Source organism: Phodopus roborovskii, unplaced genomic scaffold (genome assembly GCF_943737965.1).
Source record: "Phodopus roborovskii unplaced genomic scaffold, PHOROB, whole genome shotgun sequence".
NCBI classification, from domain to species: domain Eukaryota; kingdom Metazoa; phylum Chordata; class Mammalia; order Rodentia; family Cricetidae; genus Phodopus; species Phodopus roborovskii.
Window position 1 is genome coordinate 1,493,351 of NW_026126603.1, and position 26,022 is coordinate 1,519,372.

Genomic DNA, 26,022 nt, shown 5'->3' on the forward strand with positions numbered 1-26,022 from the left:
GTTGTTTGTTCTTGATTTAATTTTGGTAAGTGATAGTTATCCAGAAATTTGTCCATTTCCTTTGAATTTGCAATTTTTGTGGAATACAGATTTTCAAAGTATGACCTGAAAATTGTCTGGATTTCCTCTGTGTCTATTGTTATGTTCCCCTTTTCGTTTCTGATTTTGTTAATTTGCATGTTCTCTCTCTCTCTCTCTGCTTTTTCCTTAATTTGGATAAAGGTTTGTCTATCTTGTTGATTTTCTCAAAAAAAACAACTCTTTGTTGCATTGATTTTTTGTATTGTTTTCCTGGTTTCTATTTTGTTGATTTCAGCCCTCAAGTTGATTATTTCCTGGCGTCTACTCCTACGGGGTGAATTCGCTTCTCTCTGTTCTAAGGCTTTCAGTTGTGCTGTTAATTCTCTTATGTGACTATCCTCTGTTTCTTCATATGGGCACTTAGCGCAATGAACTTCCCTTGTAGCACTGCTTTCAAGGTGTCCCATAAGTTTGGGTATGTCCTCATTCTCGTTGAATATTAGAAAGTCCTTAATTTCTTTATTTCTTCTTTGACCCAGGAGTGATGCAATTGCACATTGTTCAGTTTCCATGAGTTTGCAGGTTTTCTGCTATTTGTGTTGTTGTTGAATTCCAATTTTAAAGCATGGTGGTCTGAGAAGATACAGGTAACTATTCCTATTCTCTTGTATCTGTTGAGGGTTGTTATGCCACCTAGTATGTGGTCGATTTTAGAGAAGGTTCCATGTGGAGCAGAGAAGAAGGTATATTCTTTTGTGTTTGGATGGAATTTTCTATAGATATCTGTTAACCCCAGTTGAGACATAACTTCTGTTAGTTCTTTTGTTTCTTTGTTGAGTTTCTGATTTGTGGTCCTGTCTAGTGTTGAGAGTGGTGTATTGAAGTCTCCCACTATAAGTGTGTGAGGTTTTATATGAGCTTTGAGTTTTAGTAGTGTTTCTTTTACAAATGTGGGTGACTTTGTATTAGGGGCATAGATGTTCAGAACTGAGACTTTTGTTGATGGATGTCTCCTGCAATGAGTATTAAATGACCATCTTCATCTCTTTTGATTAATTTTGGTTTGAAGTCTAACTTGTTCGATATTAGGATAGCTGCGCCTCCTTGCTTCTTATTTCCAGTTGATTGGAAAATCTTTTCCCAACCCTTCACCCTGAGGTAATGTCTATCTTTGAAGCTTAGATGTGTTTCTTGTATGCAGCAGAAGGATGGATTCTGTCTTTGTATCCATTCTGTTAGCCTGTGTCTTTTTATAGGTGAGTTAAGACCATTAATGTTGAGGGTGAGTAAGGACCATTGATTGTTGATGCTTGTTTGATTTAGGTTTGTTGTTGGCAGTGGTATTGTGAATATATTAGTTCTGCTTTACCCTTGGTTTCTGGTGTAGTTAGATTATCTGTTGCCTACATTTTTGTGGGCGTAGTTACCTTCCTTGGGTTGGAGTTTTCCTTCCAATTCTTTCTGTAGGGCTGGATTTGTAGATATGTATTGGGAATATCTGGTTTTGTCATTAAACATCTTGTTTTCTCCATCTATAGTGATTGAAAGTTTTGCTGGATACAGTAGTCTAGGCTGGCATCCGTGTTCTCTTAATACTTTTAGAACATCTATCCAGGACTTTCTGGCCTTGAGGGTTTCCATGGAGAAGTCAGGTTTCATTTTGATAGGTCTGCCTTTATATGTTACCTTCCTTTTTCCTTCGCTGCTCTTAATATTCTTTCTTTATTCTGTATGCTAGGTGTTTTGATTATTATATGTCGAGGGGTCTTTTTTCTTTGGTCCAGCCTATTTGGTGTCCGGTATGGTTCTTGTACTTTCATGGGTATGTCCTTCTTCAGATTGGGAAAGTTTTCCTCAATGATTTTGTTGAATATGTTTTCAGCACCTTTGAGCTGGGCTTCCTCACCTTCCTCTATGCCTATTATTCTTAGGTTTGGCCTTTTCATGGTGTCCCACATTTCCTGGATGTTTTGTGTTAAGGATTTGTTGGATTTATGATTTTCTTTGGTCGATGCATCTATTTCTTCTAGTTTATCTTCTGCGCCTGAGATTCTCTCTTCCATCTCTTGAATTCTGCTGGTTATGCTTATGTCTGTAGTTGCCGGTTTTTTGCCCAGCTTTTCAATTTCCAGCCTTCCTTCCTTCCATTTGTGTTGCCTTTATTTTCTCTATTTCAGTTTTCAAGTCTTGAACCATTTCCTTCACCTGCTTAATTGTTTTTTCTTGGCTTTCTGTACTTTCCTTAAGGAATTTGTTCATTTCTTCCACTTTTTTGTTTGTTTTTTCCTCCATTTCTTTAAGGGATTTTCTCACATCTTCTTTGAGGGCCTCTATCATTTTTATGATGGTAATTTTTAAGTCATTCCCTTCTGTTTCCTCTGCTTTGTTGTTGTGTTCCATTCTAGTTGGTGTAGATTCCCTAGATTCTGGTGGTGTCATGCTTGTCTTTCTGTTGTTAGGTGTTTTCTTGTATTGCCTTCTTCCCATAGCTTCTTCCAGTAGGTGTTGGTGGGGTCTCCCCCTCTCTCTATGGTACTTCCCCGGTGGGCTTATGTGGGTCAGAGATTCAATATCTGTAGCTCTGTGTGGTCCAAGCTCTCTAGGAGGTCTCTCCACAGACAGGGACCCAGGGTTGGGGTCAAGGATGAGGATCCAGTAGAAGATGCCAGCAAGAACTCACAGTGGTCCCGCAGAGATAGGTGGATCTTTGGGAGGGGCCTGGGACTCCAGCAGAGGACTGGAGGTGAGGGTCAGAGATCAAGCAGGTGGAAATTACAGGTGGTCCCACGTGGATAGGCAGGTCTCCTTTGTTCAGAGTTGCTCCGAGAAGTCTCCGAAGTAGGGTGGACTTTTGGCTCCACCCTCTGTCCCAGTGCTCAACCAGAGCAGCAGGACCATGGGCAGGGTAGGGCACAGGGTAGGGGGGGACAGGCTGGCAGTGGGGATGGGTGGGGTTGTATCAGAGCTCCAAGGGAGACAGGACACAGGAGCAGCAGGATCAGGGGCCCACCCAGGGAGTTGGGGGGGGGGGCGGAAGAGGTTGTAGGGGAGAAGCAGCCCAGATTGGGCCCAGACTCACCTCTGCCCAATAGCTGGCAGAAGAGGACAAAGGCTGAGCTGAAACTTGGGAAGGTTTTGCAGGATAGTCGGATCTCACTGGAAACTGGAACTCTCCAGCTGAGAACTCTTTCTTTAGCAGAGGCCTGGATTTGGGAGTCAAGGATCTTGTGGGCAGGAACTCAGAGTGGACCCGCAGAGATAGGCGGATCTCTGCCAAATATATTACTCTTGATTACTCTTGAATTGCCCTTTTTTTCTTCCAAATGGTTGCTTTTGATGAAATTTGTGAAGTGCATTAAATTTAACTTTAATGAAGTCTAGGCCCTATTTGGGAATTCTTATTCCAGGATCAACACTACAGTTGATTCTTTGAAAGTTCTTACGTTTCGTCTTCCTCTTCCATCTTCCATCTTCATCTTCCCAAATGAACTTTCTTTTTGGATTTAAATGTTTTACTGTACTATGCCTTTTATATTTACCAGGATAGAGGATGATAACGTCTCTTAAACCTGTTGTCCTTTTAAAATAGATACAAAACAAATATTTTGCTTTTTCTGAAATTATAAGGTAGTTGTTGGTCAAATATTTGTTCAGCGATGAGTTAGAGAAAAAAAGAGGGGGGGGGGACCAGGGAAATGGAGATCAAGCTAATTGTGCTATCCCTGACCAGGCTGGGCTTGAGGAAGATACTAATCCAGATTGCAAACAGGCTTCTGTTACTATAGGAGAAGCTTTTGTCTTGGTACAAGGTTCCCAGGGAGGATTTTCATCTGCAGAACCAACTCTGATGGGACCTGGACTCTGCTGGGACCATGACAGTAAGGAAAGAGGAAAATTATGCCATCATCTAGGAGGCCGACTGCATGTGCTGAACCAGGGCAACACTGTAAGGAGGTTATCCAGAAAAGGGGGAGGGGCTAAGCTATCCATTGGTTCCCTCCTCCAATCTCACAGCTGCCTCAAGAAAGTGGACAAAGAATGGGTCCATCTTTCCTTGACTAGATAATCAAATATTACGTGGGAATAAACAGTATGATGAGCATTTACCCTAAATGAACAAAATGTACACTAGGAACACTTCCCCAATATAGTCCCTAATCCAAACTCTGGGTAAAGTGCCAGTAAATCTGTAGACTATCTAGAAATCCCTGGCGTTTGATTTCAGAAATAACAGGAACTTCCTGTACTGTAAATAGGGCTTTGAGGAGCACACTGAATTCTCATGCATCAGTGGAAATGCTAAGTGCTCAGTCATTTTTCAGAGATGAGGCCCAGGGTTAGGGCAGGCCCTGTGTGCCCCAGAGCAAGAGCAGCAGCAGCTAGCTCCTTGCCAGCTGGAGTTAGAATCTACTCTGACATTAACAAGTGATTTTGCTTATCATAAACTTTCCAAGGAAAATAAAGACAACAGTTTACATGGGCAGAAACAAAGGGAAATTCGCAAGCATTTGAGGAGCTACTGAAGCTACCAGCCAACTGCAGCAAATGGCCTACACAGTATTTTCCATTTCAGAGAAATGCATCTTATCTCAATGGTTACTCATCAAGACCCAAGGCCAAGTATCTTCTGAATATCCCATCTTATGAGAACACACAAGGGGAATTCTAGCAAGAAACTAAGCCAATAGATGATTAATACTTAACAACTGCAGGTCAGTTAAAGTAGTTTAAGCCATCCCAGGGAAATTTTAATATAATACAAAACTCAGGATTATGCACATAAAAAAAAAAAACTAAGTAAAACTGGACAGACTTAATGTTTCTTCACAAAGCTCCTCAATTTTCCTAAAAGCAAGAAACCTCCCTCTCTTATTCTCTCTCTCTCTCTCTCTCTCTCTCTCTCTCTGTGTGTGTGTGTGTGTGTGTGTGTGTGTGTGAGAGAGAGAGAGAGAGAGAGAGAGAGAGAATGAGAGAGAGAGAGATTGAAAGAAAATGGCCCCCAAGAACACTCCTCTATTGCTTGTACAGCCATTTTGGAGACCAGTATGGCGGTTCCTCAGGAAAATGGGAATCAGTTTACCACAGGACCCGGCAATTCCCTCTTAGGCATTTACCCAAATGATGTAACAAAGACATCTCTTTAACTACGTTCATAGCAGCATTATTTGTAATAGCTAGAACCTGGAAGCAGCCTAGATGCCCCTCAACTGAAGAATGGATGGAGAAAATGTGGTACATTTACACAATTGAATACTACTCAGTGGGGGGGAAAACAATGGAATCTTGAAATTTGCAAATGGATGGAACTTGAAGAAACCATTCTGATTGAGGTAAATCAGTCACAAAAAGTAGAACATGGTTTGTACTCACTCATATATGGATTTAAATCACCAGCCTATAATTCACACCGCCAGAGAAACTAGGATACAAGGAGGAACCTAAGAGATTCATACAAGGTCCCTCACAGAAGGGGGAAGGAACAAGATCTACTGAGCATATTGGGGGGCAATGAGTGGAGAGGGAGTTAGGAGAAAGAGAAGGGAGGAGAGGAGAACATGTGAGACCAGGAAGATTGAGTCAGGGAACGAATAGACGAGGAAAAAAAGAGAGAGATACCGTAATAGAGGGAGCCATTATAGGTTTGAAGAGAAAACTGACTCTAGAAAAATGTCAAGAGACCCAAAGGATTACCCCAACTTACAATCTGAGCAACAGTGGGAAAGGCTACCTTAAATGCCCTTCCCTGATGACTAACTTATATGCCATCCTAGAGCCCTCATCTAGTAGCTGATGGAAACAGAAGCAGACACCGACAGCTAAACACTGAGTTGAACTCCTGGAATCTAGTTGCAGAGAGGGAGGAGTGATAAGAAAAGGGGTCAAGACCAGGCTACAGAAACACACAGAGACAGCTGACCTGAACAAGGGGGAGCTCATGGACCCCCAGACTGATAGCTTGGAAACCAGCATTATACGGACTCATACCCCCTGAACATAGGTTTCAGTTAGAAGACCTGGGCAGTCTGAGGGACCTCTGACAGTGAAACCAGGATGAATCCCTGGTGCACAAAAGGACTTTGGGAGCACATTCCCCATGGAGGGATCCTCCCTTAACCTAGAGGCAGGAGGGAGGGCCTAGTCCCTACTTAAAATGACTTGACAGATTTTGTTGACCCCTCCTGGAAGGCATCACACTCCCTGTGGAGTGGGGAGTGGGACAGGAGGGGAAATCAGGGGGGCATGGGAGGGAGGGAGAGGGAACTGGGATTGATATGTAAAATAAGAAAAAAATAATAAATATATGTTTAAAAAGGCCCCCAAATGGAGTGGCACTATTAGGAAGTATGGCCTTGTTGGAGTAGGTGTGACCTTGTGAGAGGAAGCATGTCACTGGTGGATCCAGGCTTTGAAGCCTTATATATGCTCAAGATACTGTCCCGTGTTAGAGACCACTACCTGCTGCCTGCAAGATGTAGGACTCTCAGATCATTCTCCAGCATCATGTCTGCCTGCATGCCACCATGTCCCACTATGATGGTAATGGAATCAACCTCTGAAACTGTAAGCCATCACAATTAAATGATTTCCTTTATGAGAGTTGTCAGGGTCATGATGTCTTTTCACAGAAATAGAAACCCTAACAAAGAGAGTGTGTGTGTCTAAAGAAAAAAGAGGCCATGGATTAGAGCGGGGAAAAGAGGTGTACAGCATCAGGGCTGAAGGGAGGAAAGCAAAAGGGAGATGATGTAATTATATTTTAAGTTAAAAAGGAAAAGAACACTTCCAGTCACCACTATACCCAGGACTTGAGTGCATGTACCAGCAATCCTCCATCCACATTGCCAGCCCTCAGGCTCCTAGAGAGCACAGACATCTCAACTGGACATAGAGACATATTGCTATAATCCCAGCATTCCAAAGTCTGAGGTGGTGAGTTTGAAGCTATCCTGGGATACATGGAAAGACCTTGTCTCAGAAATAGGAGGACAGAGGAGGAAGGAACGAAGGAGGAATGGGAGAACATGAGGACCAAGAAGAGAAGGAGGAAGAAGGTATTTTGTTATTCATCTGCAAGAACTCAAATGAGAAGGCATTCAAATGTGTTTATTTGGTTAAATTATATTAACCCAATAGTATTTACCAAGGCTAAGGAGTCATATAAGAAAGTCTCTTCCTCCATTCTTGATGTGATCAAATCATGATACTGCCTTTGCATATCTTTTATTCCTGTCCTCTACCTGGCACCAAATCTTTTAAGGAAATAGGCACTGTGTTATATGCCTTCCTACTCACTGGCTGGTGTAGTAATACTTTCTATCTCTTAAATGAATGAACGAATCTTTAACTTCCCTTTTGGCAGGGGGAGTTGACTTCTGAATCTGATTGGAAAGGTGGATGGCCAGGAACACTGAAAACTAAAACACAGTGCAAGAGATGGTACAAGCGCATCTCTCTCCAGTAGCGAGGCCCTGGCTCTGAGGCGTTTGATGGCAGATGAAGTCATAAATGATATCAAAAAGAGTAGCATAGAGAGCCAGCAAGGTGGCTCAGTGGGTAAAGATGTTTGCTGCCAAGACTGCTGACCCAAGATTGATGTCCAGACAAGATTGATGTCCAGAGCCCATACAGTTAAAAGAGAGACAGCTCTCTCGAGTTCTCCTTTAGCCCCCATGTACTGTGGCACACACCTGCCTACACACACCCACACACAAACACACTATTTGAGAGCAAAACAAACACATTATTGGTTAGCCATGAAGTGTCCCCCAAATGCTCATTTGTTGAAGGCTCGCTCCCAGGGTAGCAGCTTTCGGACATAAGGCCTTTGATGTGACTGGATTGCCCACCTCTTCACCTGCCAACCTCAGGAATAAGCTAGTCCACTGACAAGTTCATAATTTAATAGAAAGTGTAGTGGTGGTGCCTAAATGAAGGAAATGGGACCCTGAGAGGTGTGCCATTGAAGGGGATGCCTTGTCTCTGACCCTCACCCTTCTCTCTCTCCTCCCTGGCCACCATAGGGCAAGCATCTCTTCTCCCACCATAAAGCTCTATCTCACCACATGCCCAGAAACAACAGATCCAGGTGGCTGTGAACCATACCCTCTGAAACCATGATCCAAGTAAATCATTCCTTTTTTAGGTGATTTTCTCAGTACTTTGTCATCATAGCAAAAAGCTAATACAAAATAGCAAGGATAAGAAGTAAAGGTTATACTGGGCATTGGTGGTGCCTGCCTTCAATCCCAGCACTTGGGAGGCAGAGGCAGGTGGATCTCTGTGAGTTCAAGACCAGCCTGGTCTACAGAGCTAGTTCCAGGACAGGCTCCATATCAATACAGAGAAACCCTGTCTCGAAAAACCAAAAAAAAAAAAAAAGTAGGAGTCAAGGCTAGATCAATGTCATGATAACCATGCATCCTGCTGGCTACAGCCTCCTCAGTGCCTCTATGTTCTAGTTAGGATAAGCATCATGGCCAACAGCAACCTTGGGAGCAAAAGGTTTATTTTGGCTTATGCTTCAGAGTCCATCCCTGAGAGCAGGAATTCAAGGCAGCAACCTGGAGGCAAGAACTGAAGAAGGAACCATGGAGAGATACTGCTTACTGACTTAATCTCCAAGTTACTTAGCCTGCTTTCTTATACTAATACCCAGGACTACCAGCCCATGAGTGAGACCACCCACAGTGAGCTAGGCCCTCCCATATCAGTCATCAATCAAGAAAATGCAAAGCCCAACCAGCTTGCCTACCAGTGATCTAATGCCTCTTCCCAGATGACTAAGCTTACATCAAGTTGACAAGCACACACAAAATAAATACAAGATAAATAAAAATAATATCCAACCAGGACACTCCCATTTCATCATTGACAGCTCAGCTCTCATCAAGTTTAGGAACATGATATTAACTCCTTTTAGTTAATGTTGGATTCATAGATAGATGCAAATCCTCACATCACCCTAACAGTGAAATATCTGTTTTATTTTTTTTTTTTTTAAATCCTCTATTAGAAATAAGGAAATCAGTTCTGGAATTAAGAACCCATTCTTGTCTGGCTCAAAAGCCAATGACTTTTTTTCTCTTTTGTGTGTGAGAGACTGAACAAGGACTTTGTCCATGCCAAGTAACTTCCTTGTCACTGAGTAATATCCCCAGACGCTAGGGGTTTTTCTTTTTGAACCAGGCTTTGCATATCCCTTGGCGGCCTCAAACTTACTACATAGCCAAGAATCACCTTGGGCTTCTGACCTCCTCCCCCTACCTCTAAGTTCTAGCATGCACCACCATATCTGCTTTTATGCAGTGCAAGGGCTCAATTCCTGGACCTCAACCCCGAAGCTTTGGGCAACTGAATTACATGCCCAACCCCCAGGCTATGCCCCCCCATTTTGTTTTGTTTGTTGTGATAGATAAGGTCCCTCAATAGAGCCTAAGTTAGCCCCCCACTTGATACATAGTCCAGAATGGCTGATCTTGGGCCCACTTCAAACCTATCTCAAGATCCACCTGCCTCTGCCTCCCAAGTGCGTTCTCTGCTGTATCTGGCCCAAAGACCAAACTTTCAGTCACCATCTTGAATTGCTCACTACAAGCTCAATGACACCAATCTTAGAGAAATATCAACAGTCTGAAAGAAAATCAAGATATTTGCCTTTCCTGTGCTGTTATTGGGCCCTTACAGACCTGAGTGACATGTGCTGCCATTCAGGATGGGTGCATCATACAGGCCTGAGCTTTGGCCAGGACCATATCTGGGTTCATGGCCCAGCCATACCTGGGGTCTGTATAGATGTCCATGGCCTGTAGTGCCACTAAGGGCCTCACAGACATCAGGGGCCTGGGCTGATACCTGGGACCAGGTTAGTGCCCAAGGGTTGACTGGTCCCAGGGTCACAAGAGTAGGAGAACTGATTATCCTCTCACCACTGCAGCACTCAGGAGACTGGGCCCTGCACCTAGCTGGACAGCACAGTAGAACTGACCCTCATGACAGGATTACAGACATGAATACAAGTGGGAGATCTTGTCCCACCCTTCATCTGCCATATGGTGGAATGGAAGAGGGAGCCATGGACGCCCCACTCCCCTACCCCTTGCTACTGTAACAGGCAGGAAAGCTGGGACATGAGAACAGAAAACTGGACCTGTCACCAAGAACAGCAATCTAGGGAGCAGAACAGTCCTGGGTAAAACAGTAGAGCTGGCCCAGGTGGTGTGAGTGTGAGTGAGCCAACCAGGGGATTTAAGAGCAGGAGGAGTAACCTGGCTCTTTTCTGTCTGCTGCACTGGGTGAGCTAGCCAACACAGTGCTGGAGTGCTTGCCTGGGTGGTGATGATGAGCCCAGCCCAGCTACCAGTAGGCCCAGAACCAGGGATATGACTTGGCCCACACCAACACCTACCTCATATTTGAACTGATGGAGCATGTGAAGGGGCCAGACCTGCAGATCCAAAGCTACAGGATCTCTGTGACACCAGGCAACAAATAGCATATCCAAGAGAAATCCCAGTGAGGGCCCAGTATTGAGTGTGTAGCAGAAGCCAGCCAGGGGCCTCAAACCAGACCAATGACTTGCAATGAACACTTGCAAGTAAAGATATATGGACTAAAGTAAACTGTATGACTCACTGGGTCACACCACAGCCTCCACCCAGAGATATTTCTATTTGTCTTCTGTTTTGTTGGTTTTGCTCTTTAATTTTGTTTTGTATGGGAGGTTGCAAGGTCAGAGAGCAAAAGTGAGGGGATGGGGGGAGATGAATGGGATCAGGATACATTATGTGGAATCCACAGAGAATAAATAAAAAAGAGACAGTTGCCTTCATCAGGGGCTGACCTGTCACCTCTAGTTAATCACTGTAAGGAAAGAGAACACTGGCAATTATCCTTCATCAACAAATAGTTGTGAAGTAAAGATTAAATAAAACACATATTCCCACTAGCTTAGTGTTATAGACAGTAGGGTCTTATCACAGGGTGCAGGCAACATTTCAGAGATACATAGGAGCCACTAACTTTAACATGTTTCGATCTAGCTAAGGAGGCTGAGACCAATACTATCATATGAATGATTTGACAGAACTCTCCCACTAAGAATTGGAGGTGCTTAAGTTAGAAAGAGAGAGAGAGAGAGAGAGAGAGAGACCATAAAAGAGGGAGCCATTATAGGTTTAAAGAGAAAACTGACTCTAGAGAAATGTCCAGAGACCTACAAGACTGACCCCCAACTAACAATTTGAGCAACAGTGGAAAGGCTACCATAAATGCCCTTCCCTGATAATGAGATTGATGACTAACTTATCCACAATCATGGAGCCCTCATCTAGTAGCTGTTGGAAACAGAAGCAAACAACCTACAACTAAACACTGAGCCAAACTGGAATCCAGATACAGAGAGGGAGGACAACACCAGAAACACATGGAGACAGCTGACCTGAACAAGGAGGAGCTAATGGGCCCCCAGACTATAGCTGGGAATCCAGCATTATACGGACTCAGACCCCCTGAACATGGGTCTCAGTTAGAAGGTCTGGCCAGTCTAAGGGACCTCTAACAGTGGAACCAGGATGTATCCCTGGTGCACAAAAGGACTTTGAAAGCATGTTCCCCATGGAGGGATACTCCCTTAACCTAGAGGCAGGAGGGAGGGCCTAGTCCCTACTTAAAATGACTTAACAGATTTTGTTGACCCCTCCTGGAAGGCATCACCCCCGCCCCGTGGAGTGGGGGAGATGGGATGGGAGGGTGGTCGGGGAACATGGGAGGGAGGGAGAGAGGGAGGAAGGGAGGAAGAGGAAACTGGGGTCAATATGTAAAATAAGAAAATAAAAACCCACAAAGCTTCAACCAACCCTCAAAAACAAAATATAATTGGAGGTACTGATGGCTTATGCCCAGCAAGTTGAACAAGGCCAGACTGGACTGGAAAGACTCCAAACATCAAGTGAATAATAATAATAATAATAATAATAATAATAATAATAATAATAATGAATTAGTTGATTCCAATTTGAGCTAATGTACTTTGGGGATAAAATGCTCCAAAAATGGTATTTTTATAATCTGAAAACAAAGGCTATTTTTGTTGTACATGAGGTCATTTCTTGCATCTATTCTAAAAACTTACATGTATAAATTCTATAAGATTAAAAATGTTATTGACTTGTACAATGAGAAGAAACTGCAGCCAGCTTTTCTTTGTCCTCCCTATAATCACAGATTTAGCCAAGTAAGACTGAGAAGGGGCCTCAGCTACTTTGATTAACCTTCATTTGACACGTGAGGAAACTGTGATTCCAAGAGATAAGGTAGCTTGCCAAAGGCCTTCCTGGTGTCACAGACCAGGCTAGGGTCTGTATGTTTTGATAACCATATTGGTATGTTTTCAATGTCCTCCTTGACCTCATGGTGCCAGCCTGGCTGCTGGTTCCCACTGAATACACATTTACTTCTAGGATGGACTGGGGATGGGAGGAGGCCCTCATAACCATCTTGGGTTAGGGTAAATAGATCCTGCCCTTCTGACTCCAGAGCACCAATGTTATGTCTCCCTTGTGATTTCTACTACTTTGATTACCACCTTTTAATGAATCATGTCAACAGCCAGACTGTCTTCTAGAACTTGATTTCTGCCATCCATTCTCCAACTGCAAATGCCAGCACTGCTATCTGAGCCACAGGTATGTAGATACACACACACACACACACACACACACACACACACACACACACACACACACAATGAATTCCCCCCTAGCTAACTTGACCACCTAGTAACTCTAGGCTCCACTATCTCTACCCCAATCTTCCCCTTCCTTATTTCTCTAATTTCTTGGTAAACTTGCTAAGAAACGCATCATAATAATCATGCAAACATCAAAATCACATTTTAATCCAAAGGATAGGACTTAGGTTTCTGGAAATACAGTGTAGGCATGATAGCTTGAAGCTTTCACACTGAAAATACTAGATTAAGTGGGAAGTCACCCTTTCATATGAATAAAGGCGTTTTAAAAATCAAGTTACTGTGCTAGTGAAACGGCTGGGTGGCTAAGGCACCTGCCCCTAGCCTGACAACCCAAGTTCAGTCCCAAAAACACACATAGTAGAAGGGGAGAACCAACTTCCAAAACATGACCTCTGACCTCAACTTGTGTGCCCTGGCACCATATACCCATATACACACACAAAATAAAAGAAACTTAACCAAATTACTTCATGAAGATACAAATGTAAAAACAATGGAATAACTTAACCAAAACCAGGAGCATGGCTCTTTTCAAGCTGGAGACCTACTGCTCAGATGCACAGAAAGGAGTGACAACACCGAGCAGGGTGTCAGATCTCAACCCTCCATGTCACCTGCTCCAGGACATGACAGCCTGTCACCTCACAGAAAGCATGAAGAAGAAAGACCATTCTCCTAGAATGAGTAAGAGCAAGGAAATTTGACAGTTAGTGTAAGGGAGAGGGTGGCTGCCCACCCTTGTGTCCACAGGAAGCTACCCCGTGTGTAAAATTCATTCGATGGCATAGAAAACCACAATCGGGAATTTTTCTTCTCCAAAGACAGAGCCCACAGCGGGTTCAGTTCTTCTCACGGGGTCAGAACATCCATCCATCTCTATTCCCAGAATACCACAAGATGATACTACATTTTTCAACTCACCAGAACAGACTAGATTTTCTGTGGTCACCTGGACGCTGGCAGATCATCTCGACCTTTTGGTGACAAAATAGCACCTTGAGGCAACGAGACATAAGCTGGGGTGAATTCATCCACTAACTTTTAGAACTGGCTGGGACAACTTTATACACAAGTAACTATCTCTCCATGGGAAAGGGGTCAGTACCATTATTCTTTTATACCCACACACAGATATGTCCACACTCTGTACTTTAAAAGTGAGGTTCCATTGTGAGCTGTCCTTTTTGTTATTTTAGGTTTTGGTTTGGGTTTTTTTTTTTTTTCCTGTAATGAATCTCATTGTTGCTAAAGGTGGTCTCAAGGTGGGCTCAGCAATCCTTCAACAACAGCCTTTCTAGTAGTTACAAGTGTCACATAGCCTGCTTTCCAGTTACAATAGGAATGTGTCTGGTTTTGCTGTTACTTTTTATTTTTGTTTTTGTTTTGTTTTGTTTTCTTTTGTCATTCGAGGGGTGCTGGCAATTGAATGGAGGTCTTCCCAAAGCTGGGCAAGTGAGAGAAAGTGGGGGGCACTTGGTTACAGCCTCTTTGCTGTACTCAAGGGATCTGCTTCATGAGATGGAACGTAGGACCCAGTCCTGCTGCTGACCCCACAGACGTGGCCCTGGGTGGTAACTCCTGGGCCCAGAGGCCAACAGCACCTTTGTGAACCACAAAAAAAGTATAATTTCAAATACCAAATTTTAGAAATTTAGCCACTAAATATTTTCATAATCTTATGCTTTGTTTTTGTTTTTTTTTTTTTCTAAGCAACGTATTACATTGTCACTGAGCACAAAAGAAATAAAAGTTGACTAGAAAGTTTAAAGAACTCAACTCTCTGACTAAAGCAAAGCATTTTACCCCATTGTTCATCCCTTGGCTTGGCTCTGGGAGTGAGCAAAGGAAATAAGAAGGAAAGGCATTGAGAGCTTTTAAATAAAAGATAACATCGTCTCTCCCTGATGATTCAGAAGCAAATCGAACATGAAGGAATCACACTGTTACAGACAGTGCCAGGAGCCCGCCTTATAGCAGAGGCCATGCTACCAGTCCAGAGATGCTGCACTTTGTAAACTGTCAACTACCTTCAAAGGGAGTGTAAAAGGAAATAGCCTTTTGAAAGCAGTGCATGGCAGTTCAAACCGGCCATCCTAGCACTTGGAGGTGGAAGCAGGAGCGCCAGGAATTAAAAAACATCCTCACATACATAGAAAGTTTTCCAGCAGAGACTCTAAAAGACACCTTCTCAAACAAAACATAGATCGATCATATAAGGGGCTGTGTGTGGGGCTCAGTGCAAAGCAGCTGCCTAACACACACAAAGTTCTGCATTCAGGCTCTAAGCACTGAAAAAATAAAATTGTATGTATTTTTGATTGTTTAGTCTTAACCCAACAACTCCAGGAACTCTCTCTGAGTAAATAAGTAATTAAATTCTGAATTATTTTTCAATATTGCTTGCAACAGCAAAATACAAAAGCAAAAATTTGTAATATTTAGATATTATATTAAATAAGTGATAGTCCTAAAATATGGAATACTTTGAAGGCATTAGTATAATATCGAAAGTTTTTGGCTTTCTTGACATGAAAGATATTTACAACAACAGATATCAAGCCTTCAAAGAAACCTTATACACTAAGTCATTTCTAGGAATTCATCACCATACAACAATCAAATATATTCAAAATGTTCATCACAGTGGTGGACACTACAGCAAAACCCCAGAAAAATGAAAGACTACTGGATGGGATTGACTAAGTATATGATGCTCAATAGGCCCACTCAATAGGCTCAGAGAAGCTTGAATGTAAGTTTATCTCTGGTGCATAGAAAGCTAAACTATACTATTAACAGAAAAATAGCTAGTGTGTAATTTTACCTTTGAAAATCTGCAGAAAATGTGCCCACCTCAATGGTCTTTGATTCTCTTCAGGCCTTGCATTGGTTGGAGGAGACCCACTAACACCACGGAGGGGTGTGTGTGTGTGTGTGTGTGTGTGTGTGTGTGTGTGTGTGTGTGTGTGAAGATAAGAAAAACATACAAAGAAAAGCAAGGTCATGATAAATACTGAATCTAGAATGGCAATCATTTGAGTTGACAGAGAAAAGAAGGTAGTTAGGAAGTGAACAATCATCAAAGTCCTAGCTCTTATTTCAGACAGTGTGTCCCTTATATAAAATAACTAGATAGGCATTAACACCCACAGCTGGGCTCATGGTAAATGTGTATGGTAAATGTGACTGCGTGCACATGGGGTTTCAAGTTTTACTTCCATCTCTCTTTATACCTTAACTTTCAACATCTTCTATGTCCACATGACAGCTATGTGTTTCTTCTGTGATCAGTGCATAATGTTGCCTTTGAAAAGCTCCAGTGGTACACGGGGCGGCTTATCAGCTAAACAGTGAAACTTGGTATTTGAAATGCTGCTGTTTTTATTTCACTAGAGAAGGTTCAACCTTGAATTTCTCATTTGGATTTTACTTACTTATTTGAATATACAGCAAGCTGAAGGCCTATTTGAGAATTCTTGTTTCTTCTTTTATTTTCATTATCTTATCATATTTGACTGCATATCATCACCTTCATTCCTATGAGTGAAGGTAGCTATTTAATGATGCTTATTTTTTTTCAGTCAAAAAAAAAAAAAAAAAAAAAAAAAACACTTGTTCCTTCCTCCTCAATGGCCTCTGCCTGTCTCAGATTCTTGCCCACTAACCTACATCTTCCTGGAGTTCCAGAAGAGCCACAGATAAATGTTCCATGTGCCACACTAGTGAAATTTCATCTTGTCCCCTCTCCCCTTCAGACTTTCTTCAGCTTCTTCTCTGTAATTTCCTGCTGTCCAGCTCTCAGGACCTGAGACCTGTGCTTACTTTCAAGACTGGGACTGATTTCACAGCCATAGGAGAGAGGTTTTGTTTACCCCTTGCTCTCCTTTGGCTCTGTGATTTTAGTATTAACTAACTGGGCATGAGGAGGCTATCTAGAGTTCATTTCTCCTAAGCTGGGCCCCAGAACCCCTTGTGATGCTGTATGCAAGCTGGTTCCTCAGCCAGACAGCTTCTTTCTTTCTTCACAGGGACAGATGGTGTGCTCAGTGGGGGAGTCATCCAACAGATGTGAGCAACTATGTTCAGGTTGTGGGGGGAGAGGCAAAGGCTTTTTCTCCTGGGAAACATCATTTGACCTGTTTCCACATCCCAGCATTTAGCAGAGGTTGGTCTTGCTCTGACTAAGGCCACATTTCATATGTCATAGGAGGCGTGGGATTCCGCAGCTGTATAAAAGGTGGTGGTTTCCAACTTAGTGCTTCACACTGACTTTTCAAGATGCTGTTTCTGAGAGAAAGGCATTGGATCTTTGCAAAACCACTGACAACAGTTTGAATCTTAAATGCCCCCCCATAGGCTCCCTTCTGAATGGTGCTATGTTAGGGGAGCCTATTATGAGGGAAATGGGGCCTGGTTGGTAGAAGAAGCTCACTAAGGATGGAACTCTGAAGATGATACTCATTTCTGCTCCTGATTTGTTTTGTTTCCTATTCTGTACCATGTGAACAACTGCCACCCACTCTCCCCCACCACGCAATCCCCACCTCACCCCACTCTCCCCACCACCCCTCCCCCACCACACCCTCCCCCACCACACTCCCCCCCCCCACCTCACCTCCCCACCACACTCTCCCCCACCACACCACACTCTCCCCCCACCTCACTCTCCCCCACCTCACCCTCCCCCACCACACTCTCCCCCACCTCACCCTCCCCCACCACACTCTCCCCCCCCCCCCCCCCCCCCCCCCCACACACCCTCCCCCACCTCACTCTCCCCCACCTCACCCTCCCCCACCACACCCTCCCCCACCACACCACACCCTCCCCCACCTCACTCCCCCCACCCCACCCTCCCCCACCACACCCTCCCCCCCCCCCCCTCTCCCCACCTCACCCCTCCCCCACCTCCCTCCCCCACCTCACCCACTCCCCTCCCCCACCTCACTCTCCCCCACCTCACCCCTCCCCCACCTCACCCCCCCCACCCCACCCCCCCCCCCCCCACCTCACCCTCCCCCACCTCCCACCACCCCTCCCCCCCCCCCACCACACCCTCCCCCACCTCACCCTCCCCCCACCTCACCCTCCCCCACCTCACCCTCCCCCCCCACACCCCCTCACCCTCCCCCCCCACCCCACCTCACCCTCCCCCACCTCACCCCCCCCACCCTCACCCTCCCCCACCTCACCCCTCCCCCACCTCACCCCTCCCCCCCCACACTCTCCCACACCTCACCACACTCTCCCCCACCATGCAATCCCACCGCACTCCACCCTTTAGTAGTAGAATTAGACTCTATGAATCACGGTGCCTGATATCTTACATGGGAGCTGGGATCCTATTACAGCAGGAACTTTACGCACTGAAACATTTGCCCAGACCCTGGAACACATGAGTTCATGAGCTGTCTTAACTCCTACTTTAACAGTAGAAAGAGTACTCTTTTTAATCCTCCATCCATGTTCTCTTTCTCCTATTCCTGTTCATGTCTTCTCTATATAAGATCTATTCCTGAATTACATTCAATCTTCAGACCTGGGAACCATTACTTGGTTCTCAAAAACTATTTAGGAACACCCACTGACAAATGTTGCCATAACTGATCTACACAAAGGCCATTTTATTTTCCTTGTCCTTCACCCACCCAAGGTGTGATCTGGAACTCCCACTGAGGATTAAATTTATGACTTTACTTCTCTGTCTGCCTAACTCCCAGGCCTTATAATCAAGCCTCCCATTCTTATGTTCCTGGCTCTTTGTTGCTTGCCCCTTCCTTCCTCAGTAATAGAAGCTTTGGAGACAGGAAAAAATCACGGTTTCCTGCTTTGCCTGTTTATTATGCTTAATTAACTTCTCTAGGGTGAGTTCTGTGTTTACTGGCCAATATGATATCCATCTTTGAAAACTCAGTCTCCAACTGTGGTTTGTGTACTAGATCTGGTTTCTGTGATTCTCTCTCTCTCACACACACACCCCTCCTATATTTTACACAGAAGGCAACTCACCAAGTAGTAGTGGGTTGTGAATTCTTGTGCACAAAAACAAGAATGTAGGCAAACTAAAAGAGAAAACTATGGCGGATGGGTTAGATTTCAATCCACAATAAAAATGTTCACTCTAATACAACAAAAGTTGTCATGTTTTTAGGGGCATTCATTTGGTATGAAATAGGTGATTGGCCAGAGATATCACAAATGCTGAGTTGTTGATTTTATGGTGGGAAGGGGTGTGGATATGGGTGAACTCACACAGGAGAATGCTCGTGAAGGCCAAAGGTTGACGTCAGAGTCTTTTCTTCAATCACTCCTTCATTTTATTTTTTTTTTAGATAACTTGTCATTTCAGCTACACTGACTAGCCAGCAAAGTCCCAGCATCTGCCTGTCCCTACACCTCAGTGCTGGGGTACAGGTGCAATACCACACTAGCTGTTTTTTTTTTTTTTTAAATAATTTTTTAATTTAAATTTGAAACAAGCTTGTTTTACATGTCAATCCCAGTTCCTGCACCCTCCCATCCTCCCCTGTTCCCCCCACCAACTCCTGTCCCACCCTTTTTCTGCTCCCCTAGGAGGGTGAGGCCTTCCGTGGGGGAGTCTTCAAAGTCTGTCATATCATTTGGAGCAGGGGCTGGGCCCTCACCCATGTATCTAGGCTGAGAAAGTATGGCTCTATGTGGGATGGGCTCTCAAAGTCCATTCTTATACTAGGGATAAATACTGATCAATTACCAGAGGCCCCACAGACTGCCCAGTCCTCCTAACTAACACTTACATTCAGGGAGTCTGGGTCAGCCCTATGCTGGTTTCCCAGCTATCAGACTGGAGTCCATGAGCTCCCCCTTGTTCAGGTCAGCTCATTCTTTGGGTTTCTCCAGCCTGGTCTTGACCACTTTACTCATCGCTCCTTCCTCTCTGTAACTGGATTCCAGGAGTTCAGTTCAGTGTTTAGCTGTGGGTGTCTGCTTCTGCTTCCATCAGTTACTGGATGAAGGCTCTAGGATGGCATACAAGGTAGTCATCAATCTCATTATTGGAGAATGGCATTTAAGGTAGCCTTTCCACTATTGCTCAGATTGTTAGTTGGGGTCATCCTTGTAGATCTCTGGACATTTCCCTAGTGCCAGATTTCTCTTAAAAACTATAATGGCTCCCTCTACTACGGTATCTCTTTTCTTACTCTCTTCTACTCTTTTCCTGACTCAATCTTCTTGCTCCCTCATATCCACCTCTCCCCTCCTCTCCCTCATAACTCCCTCTCCCCATGCTCCCAATTTTCTTGGGACATCTTGTCCCCTTCCCCTTCTCAGGGGGACCATGTATTTCTCTCTTAGGTTCCTTCTTGTATCCTAGTTTCTCTGGAGATGTGAATTATAGGCTGGTGATCCTTTGCTCTATGTCTAAAAACCCTATATGAGTGAGTTACCTCACTCAGGATGGTTTCTTCTAGTTCCATCCATTTGCAAATTTCAAGATTCCATTGGTTCCCCCCCACACACACACACACACATACTGAGTAGTACTCTATTGTGTAAATGTATCACATTTTCTCCATCCATTCTTCAGTTGAGGGGCATTTGGGTTGCTTCCTGGTTCTAGCTATTACAAATAATGCTGCTATGAACACAGCTGAACAGATGTCCTTGTTGCATGAGTGTTCATCTTTTGGGTATATGCCTAAGAGTGGGATTGCTAGATCTTGTGGTAGGCTGATCCCCATTTTTCTGAGGAACTGCCATACTGATTTCCAAAGTGCCTGTACAAGTTTGCACTCCCACCAGCAGTGGAGGAGTGTTCCCCTTTCTCCACATCCTCTCCAGCATAAACTGTGTTTGGTGTTTTTTATTTTAGCCATTCTGGCAGGAGTAAGATGGTATCTCAGTGTTGTTTTGATATGCATTTCCCTGATGGCTAAGGATGTTGAACACTTTAAGTATCATTTAGCCATTTTAGATTCCTCTATTGAGAATTCTCTGTTTAGTTCAGTATCCCGTTTTTTAACTGGATTATTTGGTGTTTTGGTAACTAGTTTCTTGAGTTCTTTGTATATTTTGGAAACCACGCCTCTGTCAGATGTGGGGTTGGTGAATATCTTTCCCATTCTGTGGGCTGCCGTTTTGTCTAGTTGACTGTGTCCTTTGCCTTACATAAAGAAGCCTTTCAATTTCAGGAGGTCCAATTTATTAATTGCTGATCTCAGTGTTTGTGCTACTGAATACCAGCTTTTTAAAAACATGGATGTTAGGGATCCAAACTCAGGTCTACATGCTTGTATGGTGGATAATTTGCCTAATGAACTTGCTTTCCCAGCCCTGTCATGTGTTTGACCTGCCTCACAGAAAGTGTCTGGCCTTCTGGGATATGATTCTCAGTGTGAAAGCAATCATAGTCAAGGACTTGAGAAACTAATTCAGTGTCATCCCATCCAACAAGCAGCATCCAGGAGCACTGAACTATGGCAGCCCACTATTTCTGATAAACTGTGTGGATTCTTTTGACTTTATAGAAAGTCTAGTTCAAAATGATTTAAAGGAAAAGAAAAGGACATTATTAGATTGACATGTGGAGAAATCCCAGAAAGAGGTAGCTTTGGATACTGGTTGGATTCAAGGGCTGGTCTCCCTCTTTCCTTCTCTTTGGGGTCCAGGCTTAAGTTCTTACCTCATGGTAGCAGTATGGCTGCCAACAGCTGCTGGCTTTAGCCTCTCTCTCATTAATTCCCGTTGGAAAAACTTGCCTCTCTCCAAAAGCTTCTTTCTAAAGGTTTGGAATTGAATCTCACTGTCTGACCGAATCAAACTCTGCCCCCCTGAAACAGTTGCAAGTATGTCTAGGGTACAGCGCAACGTGGCCTGTGCTGCCATCAATCCTGCAATTGATAAAGAATCTACACTTTCTCCTCTCAGCTTAGGTGACTTAGAGTCAGTTCAAGGGTGAAAATTAGCATGTCCACTGTTATCTCTAGCTACAGTTCAGAACCGGATGTCTGGTTTAGCTCAAGACTGGGAAAGCAGCGCCTGCCTATCTGAGGTGAAATTTCTGAAGAGTAGCAGTTTCTGACTGTGTCTGGGGACATTGCTCAGTGGTTTAAGAGTGCTTGCTGGCCTTGAAGAGGACCAACGATGTGTGTGTGCACACCTGCGTGTGTGTGTGTGCGCGTGCGCGCGCGCGCGCGCGCACACACACACACACACACACACACACACACACCACAAATACAAATACAAGTAACTCTTGGAGTTGGAGAGACTGAGCAGTTAAGAGCACTTGCTGTTCTTCCAGAAGAGTTGGTTTCCCAGTATACAACTGCCCAGAACTTCCAGTTCCAGGGAGTCCAACACCCTTCTCTAGCCTCCACAGGCTGCCTCACATGTGGCAACACAAACACACACACACACACTGTAAAAAATAAATAAATCTCTAGGAAAAAAACAACAGCAGTGACATGGAAGTTCTAGAAGGTGGGATGAGCTCAAAATTGGGAGTACAGTCTTGACTTTACCCATGTGTACTTTGGGTTCATGGTCAGAACTTCATAAATACTTGCCAATTTGTTGATTTTGAGGAGAGCAAAACTATAGCATATTTAGAAAATTGAGAAGGAAATGTTTTTCTTCACTGTAAGATGGAATTTTTCCTACATCACCTCACCGGTTTTTATTTGATTCATTTTATTGAAGTGCTGGAGATTGAGCCTAGGTCCTCCAGCATTCTAGCCACGTGCTCTACCACTTAGCTACATCACTAGAGACTGATCGTTACCAACCATCTCCTCTGTGCCAAACATTTTTTTCTTGACACTCAAAAGATGGTGGTAATAAAATCCCTGCTTCCAGGGAGTCTAAGTATCAGTGAAGGCAATGAGTGCAGACTACAAGATCTGAATAAATAAGAACTATCAAGGGCTAGGGAGATGACTCAGCTGCTAAAGTGCCTGCCCTGTAAGGATAAAGATGAGTTTAGATCCCAGGCTTCCACATAAAAGCCAGGTGCAGTGGCTTTAACCCTGCCACTGGAGTACAAAGACAGGAAGATTCATGGAGCTCATTGGCCAGTCAGCTGGTCATTCCAAATCAACAGGCTACAGGTTCACTAAAAAATCCTGCCTCAAACATAAACAAATAAATAAAAATAAAGAAAGAAAAAAGAAACAAAGAAATACTGGAGAGCGATTGAGGAAGATACCTGACATTGATCTCTTCACATGGGTGTATGCGTGTATATACGCACACACCCACATAAACATGCATACTATTAATAACAGCTATTATTAATATTGTTATTTTAACTATCAACTCCAAGAAATAGGTATTTAGAAGATGGTATAGAAGACAAGGCAATCACAAGGATCCTAAAAAAGGTGATTTTTGTTCATGTGTGTGCAGTACACATGTGTGTGCACTTGTACAGGTATGTGCATGGGCTGTCATTCCTTGGGCAACAGCCACCTTGTTTTTTAAGACAGGATCTCCCACTGGCCTGGAACTCACCACATAGGTTAGACTGTGTACCCAACAAGCTCTGTGGATTCACTTGCCTCCACCTTCCCAATACTAGGATTATAAGCATGTACATCTCACTAAGCTTTTTATGTGAGTTTCAGGGATTGAAGGCAGGCTCTCCTGCTTGCATAGCAAACACTTTAATGATTAAGTTATCTCTCTACCCTCTTCAAGATAAATACATACATATATATGATACATATATATCATACATATGATGTATATATCATCTTTATAATCCACATTCTATTCCTTGCTTCTGTCTTCAGACCTAGAGCCAGGGTCACAGACAGATACCTCACAGTTAGAATGACAACACTCACTGTTTCTCCTCCCTTGAGCTCACTTTGTTGGGGACAGCAAGTCAGAGTCAGAGTCAGAGTCAGAGAAAAGCAGAACTGGAAACTTCTCCTTGGCATTCAAAAGCTAGCATTGCCCTGAAGAACTGCTGAACAAGCTGATTCCCCATTGGCACTAGCCCCTATTGATCAATGACCTGCAAAGTATCCCAGACTCCTTACTCACTATGGGTCACAGGAGGGAGAGCATTAACCAGGAACCTGCAGAAGCAGAAATTTACATCAGCTGCCTCTCTAGAGTCACAAGTTCCCCCACAAAGCTGCCACCATGCATTCAGGAAGGAAAGAAAGTTGTAGCTTGTCTAAGAAAGACTGTAGGAAAAGCACAAGCTTTACAAAGAGCTCTGAGCCCCACATAAGAGACCCAAATTTGTGTTCACCTGAATACAGAAGTCCCCCATCAGTGTTCCCCTTTCCATTTATTTAATCATTTGAGACAGGCACTCATGCAGCCCTGACCAACCTCATATTCACCATGTAACCAAGAATGACCTCGAATTCTTTATCCTCCAGATCTACCTCCCAAATACTGGAACTAAAAGCATATGCCACAACATCTAGTTTTATGCAACGCTGGGGACAAAACCCCAGGCTTTCTGCAAGTTAGACAAGCACTCTACCAGCTGAACTGCATCCATAGCCTTCCCCGTTCCATTTTTTTTTTCTTTCTTTTAATGGTTTGCAAGGGAGTTTAGACTAAAATGCTAAGCCCTTACAATTCCTAACTTTGGGTACATTTAATCTAAACTGTAATAAAGATGCCAGCAAACAGCACTCCTCCATGCCACACTCCTGACCTACACAATGCTCCTACCAAGTTAGCTGTTCGCTAGAGGTTCTGATTAAGGGGTGGGGGACCTCGGGCAGGGAGTAGGAGAGGAAATGGGGACAGCATAATGGCTCTCAAAGTGGACTCAGACAATTAAAATCCCACCACAGGGGTGCCAACCCCAGGAAAGAGCTTGCTAGAACAAACAATCTTGTGCTAAGAAACCTTGACTCACAGTTCTACAGTCAAGGTCTCTGGAAATTTTGTACAGGAAAAAGATCTGCATGTAGCTTGCTTTCTTTTGGCACAAGCATCAAAACTGAAATAAAATACTGCACACTCAAGCGACTTCAAATATGTACAGTCATAAGTCATTTCTACTCAAAACAATGGGCAATTTTAATAAAAGCAACAGGAAAAGTTCTAGAAGGGAAGAACACTCCCGACTTCCATTGTTCTGCAAACACGCCCTCTTAAGTACTTTTTTCCCTGCCTGCAGTTGCTGAGTGGGTGTCTGATGATCGGAACATGAGAAAAAGGTAAAACCAACTTCTTTTTATTCCGGTAAAGGATAAGTGTGACTATTTCATTCTTACATAATTCTGGATGCATGATTCGCAAATGTATTCGCTTGTGCAATAGCGCAGAATTTGTGTCTTTTTAGCCTCCCACCCAAGAAACTGGAAAATATCCATGAGATGAGACACTGCTTCTCTGGGCTGATTTTCTTCTTGGCTTGGGGACCAGCTTGCAGCATGCAGACTGCAATTCATTTAACCTCTTTCTGTTTCTCAGTGGCATTTGCAAAATAGGATGGGGTGGTCCCCAAAATGTTTCTCCATGATTAGACACTATGCAAACCTTGGTGTTGCTATGAAGGTACATAGACTTTAAAGGCTATATTCTCCACAAGAGCTTTGTTACACACACAGTAATGATAATAGTAATATTAACAACCATCACATTTAAATATCTGTACTTAGCATTGTAGTCTTTACTAGGACTTTTTGCTCCTTTAAATGTTCTAGAGCTATACAGCAGCAGCACACACACCAGTGGCCAGTGTGAATAACAAGGCTTAGACAAAAAGACATAGAACAGATGTGTTTGCTCTCAGAAACATTATTTGAAATCACGATAAACTACTAAGGTATTACCAAAGGCCCTGTTCCTTCCACAGTTTCACAAACGGCAGCATCTTCTACATCAGAAGTGCACCATCAAAGCCTAGAAATGGACACTGACACCATGCTGGGAACTAGACTCAGACCTCTCTGGACACCACTGGCAGTGATGAGCAATTTGCTTTCAATTTGTTCTTGGAGAAGACATGTTATAGGTAGTTTGAGCTTGCAACCAACAGACCTGTATTATACCTGTGGCAAATGATGTAATAACACTAAATCTTGTTTGTGTTCTCACTTATAAAATAGAAACAATATCAATCAAAGAAGTCATTACGAGAAAATACTGGAGTCCAGTGAGTGGCATATAGTAAGAAGCCCCGGGGCTGGAAAGATGACTTAGGCAGTTGGTAAAGTGCTTGCCTTGCAAGCACAAGGCATGAATTCAGTCCCCAGAACTCATAACAAAGCTGTCTGGTGGTATATACTAAGGGA

The 26,022-nt window shown here is 43.7% G+C and overlaps 1 protein-coding gene across 1 annotated transcript in view; it reads left to right on the forward strand.

The window, feature by feature from the left end:
* The first annotated feature begins 24,810 nt into the window (after positions 1-24,810).
* Fam171a1 (family with sequence similarity 171 member A1) overlaps positions 24,811-26,022 on the forward strand; it is a 116,326-nt gene continuing 115,114 nt past the window's right edge. The window contains exon 1 of the mRNA XM_051205893.1: positions 24,811-24,942. The gene's annotated coding sequence lies outside the window, so the exon portion shown is untranslated. The remainder of the gene's footprint in view (positions 24,943-26,022) is intronic.